The sequence below is a fragment of the Bos javanicus genome, chromosome 3 (genome assembly GCF_032452875.1).
Source record: "Bos javanicus breed banteng chromosome 3, ARS-OSU_banteng_1.0, whole genome shotgun sequence".
Classification (NCBI taxonomy): domain Eukaryota; kingdom Metazoa; phylum Chordata; class Mammalia; order Artiodactyla; family Bovidae; genus Bos; species Bos javanicus.
In genome coordinates, this window is record NC_083870.1 from 31205676 (window position 1) to 31220888 (window position 15213).

The window sequence follows — 15213 nt, forward strand, 5'->3', positions numbered from 1 at the left end:
GGCTCCATGTCTCCCTCTATTGACTGCTGGCTTGAGAATGTCCTCTGTATGTATATTTGAAGGACAAGAGGACTGTACTGAAGGGCTCAACAGCAGCTCAGATGCTTCGGAAGTAACAAATAGGAAATACAGAACTTAAGAAAGACATCATTCCCTGTGTTCTGAAAGGCAAGATGAAGGGCCAGGGACATAGTAGATGTTCAACAAATACTGACTTCACTTGAAACAAACTGTCTGGAATGGTTGAAAACAGAGTTTAAGTGCTGGACTAGGCCCACGAATTTGAAAAATTCCATTTCCTTCTCCGCCCTTTTGCCCTGCCTTATGGGTGTGCAATGAGGAAGTGCCTCATTGCCCGACAGTGAGGCAGATGCAGAACAGGCTATTTTCTGCTGGCTTCTGAGTCACCAAGAGTTGTCCCAGTGAATCAGCTCACCCCTCCTCCTCTCCTTCCCTTTGTTAACCCACCACTACCCATTCTACTCCCAGGCTGACCTGGCACCTACTTCCTTCATAGCAACTGGCGGCTCCCCAGATTTTCTGAGCTCCTGCTGACTTTCCTCAGTGAGTGTGGGAGGACCCAGCAAGAATGAGATCATCCCTGCCTGGTAGGATTGAGTCCTGAGGGTATTCAGATTATTATCCTTTTAATTCGTCGCCCCTGGAGCTAGTGTATGGCCAGAGCCTGTGAATTTGAAGTTCAATGATTCTTCAAATGTATAAAATGTGTAAATAAATTTAGAGTCTGGCACACAGGTGTACAAAGAGGTAGAAAGTGGGTTTGTAATAATTTCCTAAAGTGGCATAACATACCATTTTTATATCTATTATTGTATCAACTTGCCAGTAGTATTTATTAAATGCCTACTGTATGTCAGGTAACAATTTAGTAAGAAGCACTAAAGATTATAGTGTGTGTTAATTTTTCTCCAAATAAGTAAACTTCCTAGGTAGGTGTACCATGAATGTTTATTGCTGGTTTGGGGGAGGCAATGATAGAGTAAAAGAGGGCTAGACTGGAAATGTAAAAGAAAAATTGGTGAGTTCTGCTGGAGTTCTCCCTGTCACAAACTGTAGTTTCTTAGGGCTGCTGTAACAACTGACCTTAAACGGGGTGATTTAAAATAACAGAGATGTATTCTCTCTCAGTCAGGAGGCTAGGAGTCTGAAACTAAGGTTTTGACAAAGTTGGTTCCTTGGTGAGGGGTGTTGGTGGGATTGGGCTTATGGAGGGTCACACTGCTCTCCTAGCTTATGAGGGTTCCTGGCAATCCTTGGCTTGTAGCCAAATTGCGTTATTCTCTGCTCTGTCTTCACATGGCATTTCCCCCTCTGTCACTTAATGTCTCTATCTGTCTTCTCTTCTTCTAAGGATAACAGTCATACTGGATTTAGAACTCATCCTAATCTAGTATGACCTCATCTTAGCTCATTACATCTGCAAATATCTCATTTCAAAGAAAGTTCACAATCTGAGGATGGGGTGGGGGGATGGGAAACATTCAAACCTGTGTGCAAAACTACTTCACAAAGTAACACCCCCCACTTAACTGCATTTAGCTTCACTGGTAATAGCATGAAATTAGTGACCTAATTCCTAAAGATCATTTCAGTTCTATAATTATATGATATTATATATATTATATATATGCTAGAAGCATTTCTCAAGCCTTTACTATATGGAAGGCACTATGAAATTGCTTCAGAGTACATTTCATTTAAGCCTTAAAAGAATTCCAGGAGCGAGATGTGAATATTTTCCTATTTTACAGATAAGGAAATTGAGGCACAAAGAGGTCCATGGTCATGGAATTCATAAGAGATGAACATGGAATATTTACTCAGATCTGACTCCTAAGTCCACCCTCATAATTACTATGCTCTATCATCTCTCCATCATATGAGATGGGTTAGGAAGACAGGGAATGCAACGAATATTTTAAAATTTGAGTTCTGGAATACTTGGAGCTGAATAGCAATCTTCTGGGAAAGGCAAGAGAGAAGAGAATAGTGGGTGGCAAATGAAAACAGTAGGGAAGAGGCGAGCTATCGGCGCTTACCTGAGCCTCAGTTTCCTCATTTCTTAAATGGAATAATAGTTCCTTCAAGTGGGCATGAAAGTATTTGGTAAATTCTATGAGGGATGATCGGAGAAGGCAATGGCACCCCACTCCAGTACTCTTGCCTGGAAAGTCCCATGGATGGAGGAGCCTGGTGGGCTGCAGTCCATGGGGTTGCTAAGAGTCGGACACAACTGAGCGACTTCACTTTCACTTTTCACTTGCATGCATTGGAGAAGGAAATGGCAACCCACTCCAGTGTTCTTGCCTGGAGAATCCCAGGGACGGGGGAGCCTGGTGGGCTGCCGTCTGTGGGGTCGCACAGAGTCGGACACGACTGAAGCGACTTAGCAGCAGCAGCAGCATGAGGGATGATAAACTATTTGGAGATCTTGCTCGAGCTCTTTCTCCTCTCTGGGCCCCAGCCCTGCAGCGAACATCTGGGGTTGTTTGACCATCTGGGGCTCTATAAGACTCCTTCTAGCTGTGACCCACTGAGACTTACTAAGACGCTGGGTGAGCTAGATGTGAAAGTTGGAGTGACTGGGAAAAGTGACCTGGCTTGTCTCTTCCTACTGGCTGGTTTCTTAAGAGCCCCCACCTGGCTTCTCCAGGAGGGGATCCTGAGGTTGCAGTATAGAAGCCTGAGAGAGCTCTTTCTGCCGGGACCAGACTTAAGTGGGAAGGCTGGTGTGCTGTCTCCATGACTCCCTACATTTTCTCCCATTACTTGTTCCCACAAAGGCCTTTCTGAGTAGTCCTCAAGGTTCTCTTCCACTTCGGATCACCCGACCGACTACAGCACAGGGGAAGCTGAGAAGGTTCTGGGTGTGGCCCTCACTGTGTTCTCGATCTTATTGCTCCCCCTAGTGCTGAGCGACGAGTCCTGCAGTTGTCGGCTCCCCTCTTGGCTGCCCCAGCGCACTCCGCGGAGCGCCTCTCACTCGACGGTTTTTCCTTTTGAGGGTGTGAGCTGAGAGCACAGCAGGTGGGGGGCTCCAAGGGCCAGCAGTTGGGAAGAACCCCCTTTAGGGACAGATTCTTCTTGTTTTTAGCTAAGTGTTGGGGCCAGCTTGACCATGAGAGAGTCAGGAAACTCTTACCTTGGACTTCACAGAGGGAGGTTGGGAAAGAAAAAGAAATCTAACATTGTGGGTCTCCTATGAACCAGGCACGGTACCGGGTGCTTTACATATATTACATGTATCATCCTTGTAATCCTTACATATATAATCCATCTATTCCTTTGTGATCATTTCCTTTGTGATCATCTTCAGTTCAGTTAATTTCAGTCGCTCAGTCGTGTCCGACTCCTTGCGACCCCGTGAATCGCAGCACACCAGGCCTCCCTGTCCATCACCAACTGCCGGAGTTCACTCAAACTCACGTCCATCGAGTCGGTGATGCCATCCAGCCATCTCATCCTCTGTCGTCCCCTTCTCCTCCTGACCCCAATCCTTAGGAGATAATTATTATTACTTCTCATGTTTCTCATGAGAGCAAGTTCAGGGACTTCCTTGGTGGTCCAGTGGTTAAGAATCCACCTTCCAACACAGGGGACACAGGTTTGATCCCTGGTCAGGGAACCAAGAGCCCACACACATGACATGGGGCAACTAAGCCCATGCCACAACTACGGAGTCTGAGCGCCGCAACAAGAGCTCAAATGCTGCAACTAAGACCGGACACAGCCCAAAATAAATTAATCTTAAAAAAGAGAAAGAAAGCAAGTTCAGGGAGGTTAAGTGTCTTGCCAAAGGTCACATAACAATATGATGATAATGACATCGATCAGTTATTTAGTGCCTACTTCACACCAGGCACATTATTTCTTTTCATCCTCCCAGCAAATCTTAAAAGAAAAAATAATCATAATAACTTATTGATGAGATCACTGAGATTTAGGTAGTTTAAGAAAGGAGTCACTGAGGGGCTTGCCTGAGATCAAAGAGTAGGTCCTCCGGTCTTCAATGCCAGCTGTTTCCATTCCACTGTTGCCTCATGGAGCTGTGGGTGGTCGAGGTGGACTGAGCCCAGCACCGTGTGATGCACTGTTCTTCCCATTACTGGCACTGCCTCTCAGCCCTTCCCCAGGACCAGGAAACTAGGGCCATGTGGGGTTTTCAGATCTCCAAATCCATAGATAGGCTCCTGACATAGGATGGCAATGAAAAATCCAAGGCCGTAGGCCATGGTATTCTAGGACAGTTTGCTTGGAGAGACACGTAACACGGCAGTTCCCTGGGAACCACACAACAGTATTGCTGTTAGGGGCCTTGGGAAGAGTACCCAGAGGACCCTGAGTCCTGTCTCCCTCATCCTCTGTGGAATTCACATGTTCCCCTAAAGCTGATGGGCCTGGATGGGGTACACACAGCTCACTGGGGGGTAAAAAGGGAAGGTAAATGGGGTACAGTCTAGCCCAGATAGAAAATTCCTGGAATAGATGAGAAAAATCACGGAGTTCCCAAATCACCCAGCAAAGTTCCCAAAGATTTGAGTCAATTTAAACCCCTCCCTTCACCCCCAAAGTACAGGTTAGTCATAGGTCCCTGGAAGAATACTGTATGTCCTTTTGGATGAATCTCAAGTTTTCATTTTCATTCTAATCTTTTAAATTATTAAATGATAATTGAGAAGCACATACCTGATGATGAGTTGATGTTGTGTATGATGAGATTCATGTTTTGGTTGCTATTTCCAAGTGTTCATGCAGACTCACGGGGGCAGGGGCAGGAGCTATCAGCTGGCTACTGTTTTTTATTGGTAAGTTGACTTATTTCATTAACGGTTAACTTTTACCCCTCTCTTTCAAATGCTCCCTTTTCTGTCTCCCTTCCTGTTTCTCCTCTGCCCCAGGTGACTTCTTCCCTAATAGTTTGGGGCCAGACTCCCTTCTGTCTCTTCTGGCTCCTCAGACAAAGCACTGCGCTGAGTAGCCTTGCCAGAGGGACTGAAGCTGGCTGGAAGGCTGGTCTTCTTTCCTTTCCCCCTTGTTCCCCCTTCTTCCTCACACATGGCCTGACATTAAGCAGTAAATAATTTCTGTGCTACGCTATAAACAGAGCTTCGGTTCAGCCTGGCCTCTCTCTGGTTTCAATCTGATGAAAGCCAATTACACATTCCCTTTCGTCTGTTATTTCAGCTGAGGCACCACGGAGTTGGCTGAATAGGTTCTTGTTGCTTAGAAAAGGGAGAAATATGTGTAGGAAAAGTAATGACCTGCACCATCATTTCTAGGCAATTTCCTAGAGGAGCCCTTTGGAGGAACCTGGTGCTAGAAGCTTCTATGCCCCTATTTCTTGCTTCATGACGTCTGCTGGTCCCTAGCAGGGTCTAGTCTGCCCTGAAAAAAGTAACCAGGAGACCCAGGGTACCTGCACCATTGGGAGGAGTCTGTCCATTTCTCATCTCCTTTTCTTTTTGCCACCCTGCCTTCCTCTTGTCCCCTCTTTATTTCTAAAACTATCCTTGAGTACCTATTATCATTACCACATGAAATAACACACAGTTCCAGACCTCAGGGTACTCACAGTCTTGACTCAATTTCTCCTTCTTTCTTTCACTACACTTTCCAAATAAAATAACTCACCCCTCTGTATTACATCATAATCAGGACTCCTCCAGATGTAAAGGACAGACATTCCATCCAAACTAGCAAAGGTAGTTTTTATTGGCTCATGTGATAAAAACATCCAGAATTAGACTGCCTTCACATGAGGCTTGATCTGGCTCCTCAAAAGTGTTACCAGAACCAGGCTGCTCTCTCGGGAGTTTTCAAATTTACTTTTGTAGAGTTGGTTCTGTTTTCAGACATGCTTTTTTCCTCAACTGGCAATAAACATAGGAGTTCCATATGGATATTCCATATCCAGTCATATTCAATAGGAAAGAGCATCTCTTTTGTCCTCAGAAGTCTGAGAAAAGTCCCACTCTGTCTTCTTGATTCTGCTTAGACCATGTATTCAAGTCTGAATCCAATCATTGTGGGCAGGGCATGTGCTGCTTTGATTGGCTAGATGTGCTCTGTACAGAACCATGCATTAAGTGGCAGGGAAAGCTATAACCACAGGTGAAAATGCATTCGTTCATCCATTTATTACCAAAAAAATGGGGATGAATATTTGGGAAGCAAATAGTGTTTATTACACATTTGAGCATTTGTCTTGCATTTGCCCTTGGGACCTCTTGAGCTGCAGCTGATTCTCTAACCTTGGCCTGGACTTTCCTTGCTGCTGGTCATTGTCAGAAGGTTCGGAATGGCTGTGCTTTGTTGCCCAAAGCGTCACTAACAAAAGATTGTTGTGTGCAGCAGCTCTTCACTGAGGATTGGGGGCCTTGTATGGCATGGGCAGTGTTAAAAAGGTTTTTAAGGATTTGAGGTTCTCAGATTTGAAGGTATATCAGAAATACCTGAGAGTCTTATAAATCACAGATTGCTGGGCCCTAACCCCGGAGTTTCAACAAAAATGTACACTGGCTCTGGTATGCCAGATGCTAAGGTTACAGTGATGGCCAAGCTACCTGCTGTAAAATTCTTCTTTGTTATGCAGAGCGATTTAATTACTTACTGCAAGCCTTTCTCATCTCAGTTCTATCCAGGGGACCCTCAATTTTCATAGTCAGATAAGCCCATGAAGATATTTTCTCTAACAGAGGAATCTATTTGTACTGTCCTTGGAGGTCAGCTGATTCAAACTGCAGCAGCTTCTGTGATAATATTTCATTTATTTTCCTACTGCTTAGGCAAACAGGGCATGTTGTGAGTGAAGTATAGTGCTCGAGGTACTAACTAGGTGTAGCTTTCAAAGGCACAAAAGGGAGTAGAACCTTCCACAAGGAACAGCTGCTTGACTCCTGGGTAGCACTGCGGAAAGTGAGTAACTTGAGAGCCAGACGTACTAGCTGTGTGACCTGGGCATGTCATTAACTACTTTGAGTTTCAAATCCCTTATTATAAATTGAGAAATAATATTGTGTTTCACAGGGTTGTAGTAAAGAAGAAGCCACATAATGGGAGTTTTATTGATAATTTTTCTCCTTGCCACCTATCTATCACCAAGACCTGTCAATTTTTTTTAAGACCTGTCAATTTTTCCTCCTGAATACTTTAACTTCATAACTTCTATTCCTACCTCCATCACCATCTTGGTATGTCCATCACTTCATTTCTTCAGGGCAGTGGCAGCCTTCTAAGTGGTCTTCTAGCCTTCATTCTTGCTCCTTCCAGTCCATTCTCCACACAGCATGCTGTGCAGATCTTAAGAAAACACAATCTGATCATGTCACAAAACTTCCTCTCAATGAAAACTATTCAGTGGTCTTAGGATAGCTCTGTTCACAAAACCCACATTACTTGGCTCCTGCTTCTCTCTCCAGAATCGTCTAGTGCTACTCTCCTCTCTATGCCCTGGACAACTGGGGACAAAGACTCTCCTTGATCAAACTTTAGTCAGGCTTTAGTTTAGGTCTTGACGTTAGTCACTCACTCTCACCCTCTGGCCTTGCTGGGCCTGCACAGCCCAGTTTTAGCAAGAATCCTGCTAAGTGAGTCCATATCCTTCATATCTGATGAAATGCTTCATCCTTCACCTTTGATCTTTAGTCCTTGGCCTGCCTTCAGCAGGAATCCTGTTAAGTCAGTTTAGTGAGAATCCCCCATCCTTGATGTCTCCTCTTAGTGATTTTCCATCCACTGAGTCGCTCACTCTGCTTTGGGGCTATAAATCCCTTATCCTCCATTTGATTTTGGAGTTGAAACTGATCTCTCTTCCCTATTGCCATAGTCTTGACACTTTTCTAGTAGTCCTGAGGGAAGTCTCCTCTACCATTTTAACAGGTGTCAGAGTTAATTTTTTTTTCTCCAATGGTGGCTGCTTTTCTGTTCCTCAGAGTCTCTGCTAATGTTACTGTGTGTTCTTGGGCTGTTTTTCAACCCTCTACCTAAAGGCTATACATCCTCAGACCTTATCTCAATGCCACCTTATCAGGAAAGTTTCCTTAGCCCAACAGAGTGAGTAAGTTCTAATGTTTTGCCTTCCAGCATGTGTTATGATTTATAATTATACACTTGAGCAGTTATTTTGATTAGTGTGGCTTTTCACAAGCCTTTTGTATGCTCCATGAGGACAGAGCTCACGTCTATTTTGCTCATGATTCTTATCTCCGATATCTCAACACAGTACCTGGTACACAGTAGGTGTGTTCTATGAATGTTTATTGATTGAATGAATAAATGAAAGTGCACTGTTTATAAAAAGTGCTCTATAAATCAATTTCTCCTAGTGTCCAATTGTGGTAATAATCCTGAGTTCCTTGGTGGGAAGTAAAGGCTTTTATGACATTTAACTTATATGCAGAGTACATCATGAGAAACGCTGGGCTGGAAGAAGCACAAGCTGGAATCAAGATTGCCAGGAGAAATATCAATAACCTCAGATGTGCAGATGACACTACTCTTATGGCAGAAAGTGAAGAGGAACTAAAAAGCCTCTTGATGAAGGTGAAAGAGGAGAGTGAAAAAGTTGGCTTAAAACTCAACATTCAGAAAACGAAGATCATGGCATCTGGTCCCATCACTTCATGGGAAATAGATGGGGAAACAGTGGAAACAGTGTCAGACTTTATTGTTTTGGGCTCCAAAATCACTGCAGATGGTGATTTCAGCCATGAAATTAAAAGACGCTTACTCCTTGGAAGGAAAGTTATGACCAACCTAGATAGCATATTCAAAAGCAGAGACATTACTTTGCCAACAAAGGTCCGTCTAGTCAAGCCTATGGTTTTTCCAGTGGTCATGTATGGATGTGAGAGTTGGACTGTGAAGAAAGCTGAGCACCGAAGAATTGATGCTTTTGAACTGTGGTGTTGGGGAAGACTCTTGAGAGTCCCTTGGACTACAAGGAAATCCAACCAGTCCATTCTGAAGGAGATCAGCCCTGGGATTTCTTTGGAAGGACTGATGCTAAAGCTGAAACTCCAGTACTTTGGCCACCTCATGCAAAGAGTTGACTCACTGGAAAAGACTCTGATGCTGGGAGGGATTGGGGGCAGGAGGAGAAGGGGATGACAGAGGATGAGATGGCTGGATGGCATCACTGACTCAATGGACGTGAGTCTGAGTGAACTCCGGGAGTTGGTGATGGACAGGGAGGCCTGGCATGCTGCGATTCATGGGGTTGCAAAGAGTCGGACACGACTGAATGACTGAACTGAACTGAACTGAACTGATGACCTATTTCAACCCACTGCAAACCCTCTTAGGGGAAACCTAGGTTCATACCCTTGGAGGTACCTGGAAAGCCCAGAAACTTCAGGTGAACCTCTTGAAAAGTCCACTTAGGATGATTACCCAGTGAGTAAAATGATTTACTCACTTTTTGATCCTCAATTCCTGGAAACAGTGCCTGGGCCTGGGAGTTAATCAAATAAATGATCTTGATGTTGAGGAAATATCCAAAAGGGACTCATTGACCCATTTGGGTGGTCTCAGGAATATTAATAATCCACTTGAGACAGATGGTCTCCTACATGGATGCTAATGGAGATGAATGCTAGTTCTGCCCTGATCGCTGCCAGCTGAGCAGAAAATGCCATTAGGAATGGAGTGGGGGATACTCTCCAGTTATGGTGTGCGAGCTTCTCGTTGTGGCGGCTTCTCTTGTTGCAGAATGTGGGCTCTAGAGCGTGTGGGCTTCAGTAGCTGCAGTGCATGGGGTTGACTGCCCCACCACACGTGGAATCTTCCCAGGCCAGGGATCGAACCTGGGTCCCCTGCATTGGCAGGTGGATTCTTAATCATTGGACCACCAGGGAAGTCCTCTCCTCTAGTATTTATCAGCAGAACTGGTGGGCAGGATTAGGGAGGGAGCAGACTCAGCAAGAAAGCAGGGAGTTGGGTGTCTGATCCGGGACTTGACCCCACTCCCACCTCCCCCACTCTCTGCTTTCCTTTGATGCCAGGCTTTTTGAGACCCATCCTCACCTTCTGTCCTGCCGTCAATCATTATAGTCTCACTCCTGCCTCACTGTGCAGCTGTTCCCCTAGGGTTTCCAATGACCATCTTGTTGACAAACCATATGGTTGTGTCTGGGCCCTAACTGTGCTCCCTGTAGACACTGTTCTCCTTCCCTTGGTGTCTATGATGACATCATCCTTTCTTCATTGGTTTCCTGCCTCTCCTTCCCATTCTTCTCATGGCCATTTCTTTCTCTTCCCACTTTATACACTGCCCTGGGTGAGCCATCTAATCTGATGGTTCAGTTACCATCCTACTTGGATGAGCCTCAAATAAATGCATGACTCAAGCTCCAGACTCAGATAGGATAGGTGATCTCCATGGCATTCACCCTCCCTTCCTCCCAGTCACCTCATCCTCCTAACCATGAAGTGTTGTCTGTTCTGCTTCCCTAATCCACCCTGTCTCTCCACATTTCCTATCACTACCTTAGTTCAAGATGCCTTCACCTCTGCTATGGATCCGGGAAACAGCCTTCTGTCTGGGTTTCCTGTGTCTGCTCTGGCTCTTCCCCCTTCAGTTTGTTTCTACCTGGCAACCATAGTGATTTTTTTCTAAAGTGAAAATTTGAACAGGTCACTTCTCTGCTTAAGTTCCTCTAGTATTCTCGCCTAGGAAATCCCACGGACAGAGGTACCTGGTGGGCTACAGTCTATGGGGTGGTAAGAGTTGGACATGGCTGAGTGAGTAACCCACCGCTGCTTGAGTTCCTAAAAAGTCACGAGTTTCCCATTACCTTCACGATAAAGTGCAAATGTGAGCATGACATCCCTTCTTGGTCCAGCCTCTGCTTACTTGCATTTTCAGCTCCAACTTTTGCTGCTGCCCTGGCCCCAGGCAGCATTAGACCTCTGTTGAACTACTTGAATTCCCTTACTTCATCACGATCTCTTTGGCCGCAGGACCTTTTGCTGTGCAGTTCTGCCTGCACTGCCTTTTCTTGTTTCTTCCAGTCCGGCTAACTACTCTTTCTTTAGGACTCTTCTCAGATGTCACTTCCTCCAGGAAGCTTTCTGTGATCTTTTAAGGCCAGATTTAGATGCTGTGTACCACACCCCCTACCCCACTCTATTTATTCTCAATACACAATACACTCTGTACTCCCATCCTTTTACTTGTATCTGTGTCTCCCATTACTTGAAAGTTCCTTGAAAGCAGGGACTCTTCCTGGTTCATGGGCTATTTGTAGTTCGTCACACAGTGTCTGCACATAGTGGGCATGAATAATATTTATCAAATGAAAGAGCAAGTGGTTTGTTAAAGCTTTGTCATAGCTTGCCTACTATTGTGGTTAAGAACAAGGACATTGATGCCAGCCCAGCTGGGAGAGGTTTGGGGGAGAAAGGATGCATTTGTATGTGTAGCTGAGTCTGTTCACTGGATTTACCACAACATTGTTAATCGGCTATACCGCAATGCAGAATAAAAAGTTTTGTTTTAAAAAATAAGTAAAAGAAGCCAAACATCTCTAGAACAACAACAGAAAAAGGACATTGAAGCCAGACTGCCTCGGTTCAAATCCTGGCTCAGACACTGACTCTCTGTGTGACCTTGGGCAAGTTACTCAACCTCACTATGTCTTGGCTTCATTATTTTAAAAATGTTTCTTAGCTCATAGAATTGCTTTCAGGGTTAAATAAGTTAATGTTTATATGCTTGATAAAAAGTGAGTAAATACCATATCAATAGAATAGCTTATTCTACTATATGACCACACATGGATAATTTTGAGAGTAAAAAAGATACTATTAATCATAACATTAGGACAAGTGTAAACAGGACTGTCCTATGCAAACAGGGACGTTTAGTCACCTTGCATACAAAGGCTCATTAGGTCAGTAAACAATGTCTTCATTTTTGTTGGTTTTGTTTCTCTGTCCATTGTCTTCTAGTGATTAGCAAACTCTTCCCACCATAAAAGCCTGTGTATTTATCTTCAGGGACAACAGGGAAAGGAAGGAGGGGGACAGTGTCCTAGGGGACAGAGTTTGTAGAGCAGCATTAAAGAAACGGAAATGAAGTGAAATTCATAGGGTGGGGGTGCAGGAGTGAAAGAGAACCTCCCCATATCCCACTGAGGCCTGTGGACTTGACAGAAGGCCTATGTGTTCTCCTGATGGCTGGTGTAATTTGAGGGGGTCCAGGAGAAGGCAATGGCACCCCACTCCAGTACTCTTGCCTGGAAAATCCCATGGATGGAGGAGCCTGGTAGGCTGCAGTCTATGGGGTTGCTAAGAGTCGGACACGACTGAGCGACTTCACTTTCACTTTTCACTTTCCTGCATTGGAGAAGGAAATGGCAACCTACTCCAGTGTTCTTGCCTGGAGAATCCCAGAGACGGGGGAGCCTGGTGGGCTGCGGTCTGTGGGGTTGCACAGTGTCGGACACGACTGAAGCGACTTAGTAGCCGCAGCAGCAGCAGCAGCCTTTCCCAGAGCCTTGTCTATGAGTGAGGCACTCTGCGCTGACCCTGCTTGACATGCATTTGCTGTTTGCTCCCTGAGTTTGCCGTTTTCTCTCAAACTGTTTCAGAAGCATGTGGTTCCATTTGCTTCCCCTACAGGGAGGTGTTTTTATTTTTATTTTTATTACCTTGATGTAGCTGTTTTTATGAACTTGGATAAACACCTGGTGGGCAGGAGTTTTATCTCATGGTCTTTCCAATTTGAATTCCATTATTTCTTCTGCTTACCTGGGGAGGGGAAAATATATTTTCTAAACACAGTGTTCCTTTTTCTAGTTTCCCTGACAGATGCATCATCAGATAACAGCACCTCTGCAGATGAGAGCATTTGCCTGGAGTACCAATGGCACACAGTCCTCTTGGTGACTGTGGTGCTCGAGGACGCGGGGAGGGGAGAACATCTTTCCTTATCTTGAAATACAGCCTGTCAGTCTGAGGAGGTGCCATTCAGAAATGTGTGCCACCTCCAGTCTCCCTCCCTCTCCCTCTAGGGTGCGAGTGGAGGTGGTAGTGGGGAGTGGGAAGAGAAGGCGCTAACATTTAGTGACACTTTCTATGTTCCAGGCAGTGGTACCTTCCATTTCATTTAATACTCGGAGCAACCTCAAAATAGATATTAGTCTTTCTCCTTCATGGATAAGGAAAGTGAAATTCAAAGAATAAAAAGAACATGCTAAAGATATATCAGCAGTAGGTAGGGATTTGAATCTGCCTCTATCTGATTCCAAATGCATACCTTTAATATTTAATGCCTACAAGGCCCCGAGAGCATGAGAATTTGCTTAGTGTCTCACAGTCAGCCAAGAAGAAGGTTATATCTTTCTAGCTTCCCAGTGGGAGGGAAAGGCAGGATTAGGCAAAACATCTTGGTTGTGTGCTTAATTAATATAGAAGAGGGAGATCTGGAGGAGTTTTTGACTGTTAGTAATTCCATCTTTCATTCATTCAGCATATTCAGTGCTTACTGTGTGTCCAGCAGTGTATCACCTTATTTGAAGAATATAGTAGAACTGCCCAGGTGGCGCTAGTGGTCAAGAACCCACCTGCCGATGCAGGAGACATAAGAGACGTGGGTTCAATCCCTGGGTCGAGAAGATTCCCCTGGAGGAGGGCACAGCAACCCACTCCAGTATTCTTGCCTGGAGAATCCCATTGATAGAGGAGCCTTGTGGGCTATAGTCCGTAGGTTCGCAAAGAGTTGGACACAACTGAAAAAAATTAGCATGCAGCAGAACACAACATTGTAAAATCAACTATATGTCAATAAAATAAATTAAAAAAGAATATAGTTGAAAAGGCAGTCTTGAGGTTATGTGTAGCAATCTTAGTTTTGGACATGTTGAGCTTAAGATACAGGTTTTTTTATTAAGTATTTGGATATACCTGTCTGGGGTCCTGGGGAGAAGTCTGTGCAAGAAATATAGACTTGAGAATGATCATAAAATAAGTGGTAGTTATACCATTAGCAGACACGACTGAGCAACTTCACTTTCACTTTTCACTTTCAGGCATTGGAAAAGGAAATGACAACCCACTCCAGTGTTCTTGCCTGGAGAATCCCAGGGACAGAGGAGCCTGGTAGGAGGCCGTCTATGGGGTCGCACAGAGTTGGACACAACTGAAGCGACTTAGCAGCAGCAGCAGCAGCAGCATACCATTAGCAGTGAGGGAACTAACTAGGGTTATATAAGAGACAAGTGCATGGAACGGAGGATGGAGCCATGAGGTAATCTGCATTTCAAAGGCAAACCAAATGAAGAGTTCACAAAGAAGATTCAGTAGGACTATTCAGAAATGTAAGCAGAGGATCAGGAGAGAGATGAATTTAGTTAGATTTTGTTTTTCTATTTCCTTTTAAAAAGAAACTACCTATTGAGGTGTAATTTACATACGACCAATGCACTCATTTAGCACGTACAGTTCCCAGATATATGCCACCATCAGATGCTACCACGTCAGCAAACAACAGAGTGTTCTGGTGAAATTTTGACAAATGTAAACACTCATGGGACCTCTACCCCAGTCAGCATATAGAATATTTCCATCCTATTAAGATTCCCTTGTGTCCCTCCCCAGTTATTCCCCTGCACTCCCTGTTCTAAGCGACCACTGGTCTGGTTTCTATTATCATAGGTTAGTTTTGCCTATTTTAGAATTTCATTCAATGCAGTCACACAGTATCTGCTTAAATTTTTTTTTTTAATTTAAAAATTCTTTATTTATTTAGCTATGCTGAGTCTTAGTTGTGGCAAAAGGGATCTTTAATTTCATTTGCCATGATGTGGGTGATCTTTAGTTGTAGTTTGTGGGATCCAGTTCCTTGACCAGGGATCGAACCCCAGTCCCCTGCCTTGGAAGCCTGGAGTCTTAGCCTCTGGACCACCAGGAAAGTCCCAGTACCTACTTTTTTGTATCCTGTTTCATCAGTGTTGCTGCAGTAACTTGTTCCTGTCTATTTCTAAAGTAAAATTTCACTGTATGAATATACCATCATTTGTTTTTCCACTCACCTGCTGGTGGAAATTTGAGTTATTTCTAGTTTGAGACTATTATGAATGAAGTGCTATGAATATTTGTGTACAAGCTTTTGTGTGTAAGTATATATATATACAAAATGTATATATATATTTATATATGTATATATATATTTTTCACTTGTATATATATATA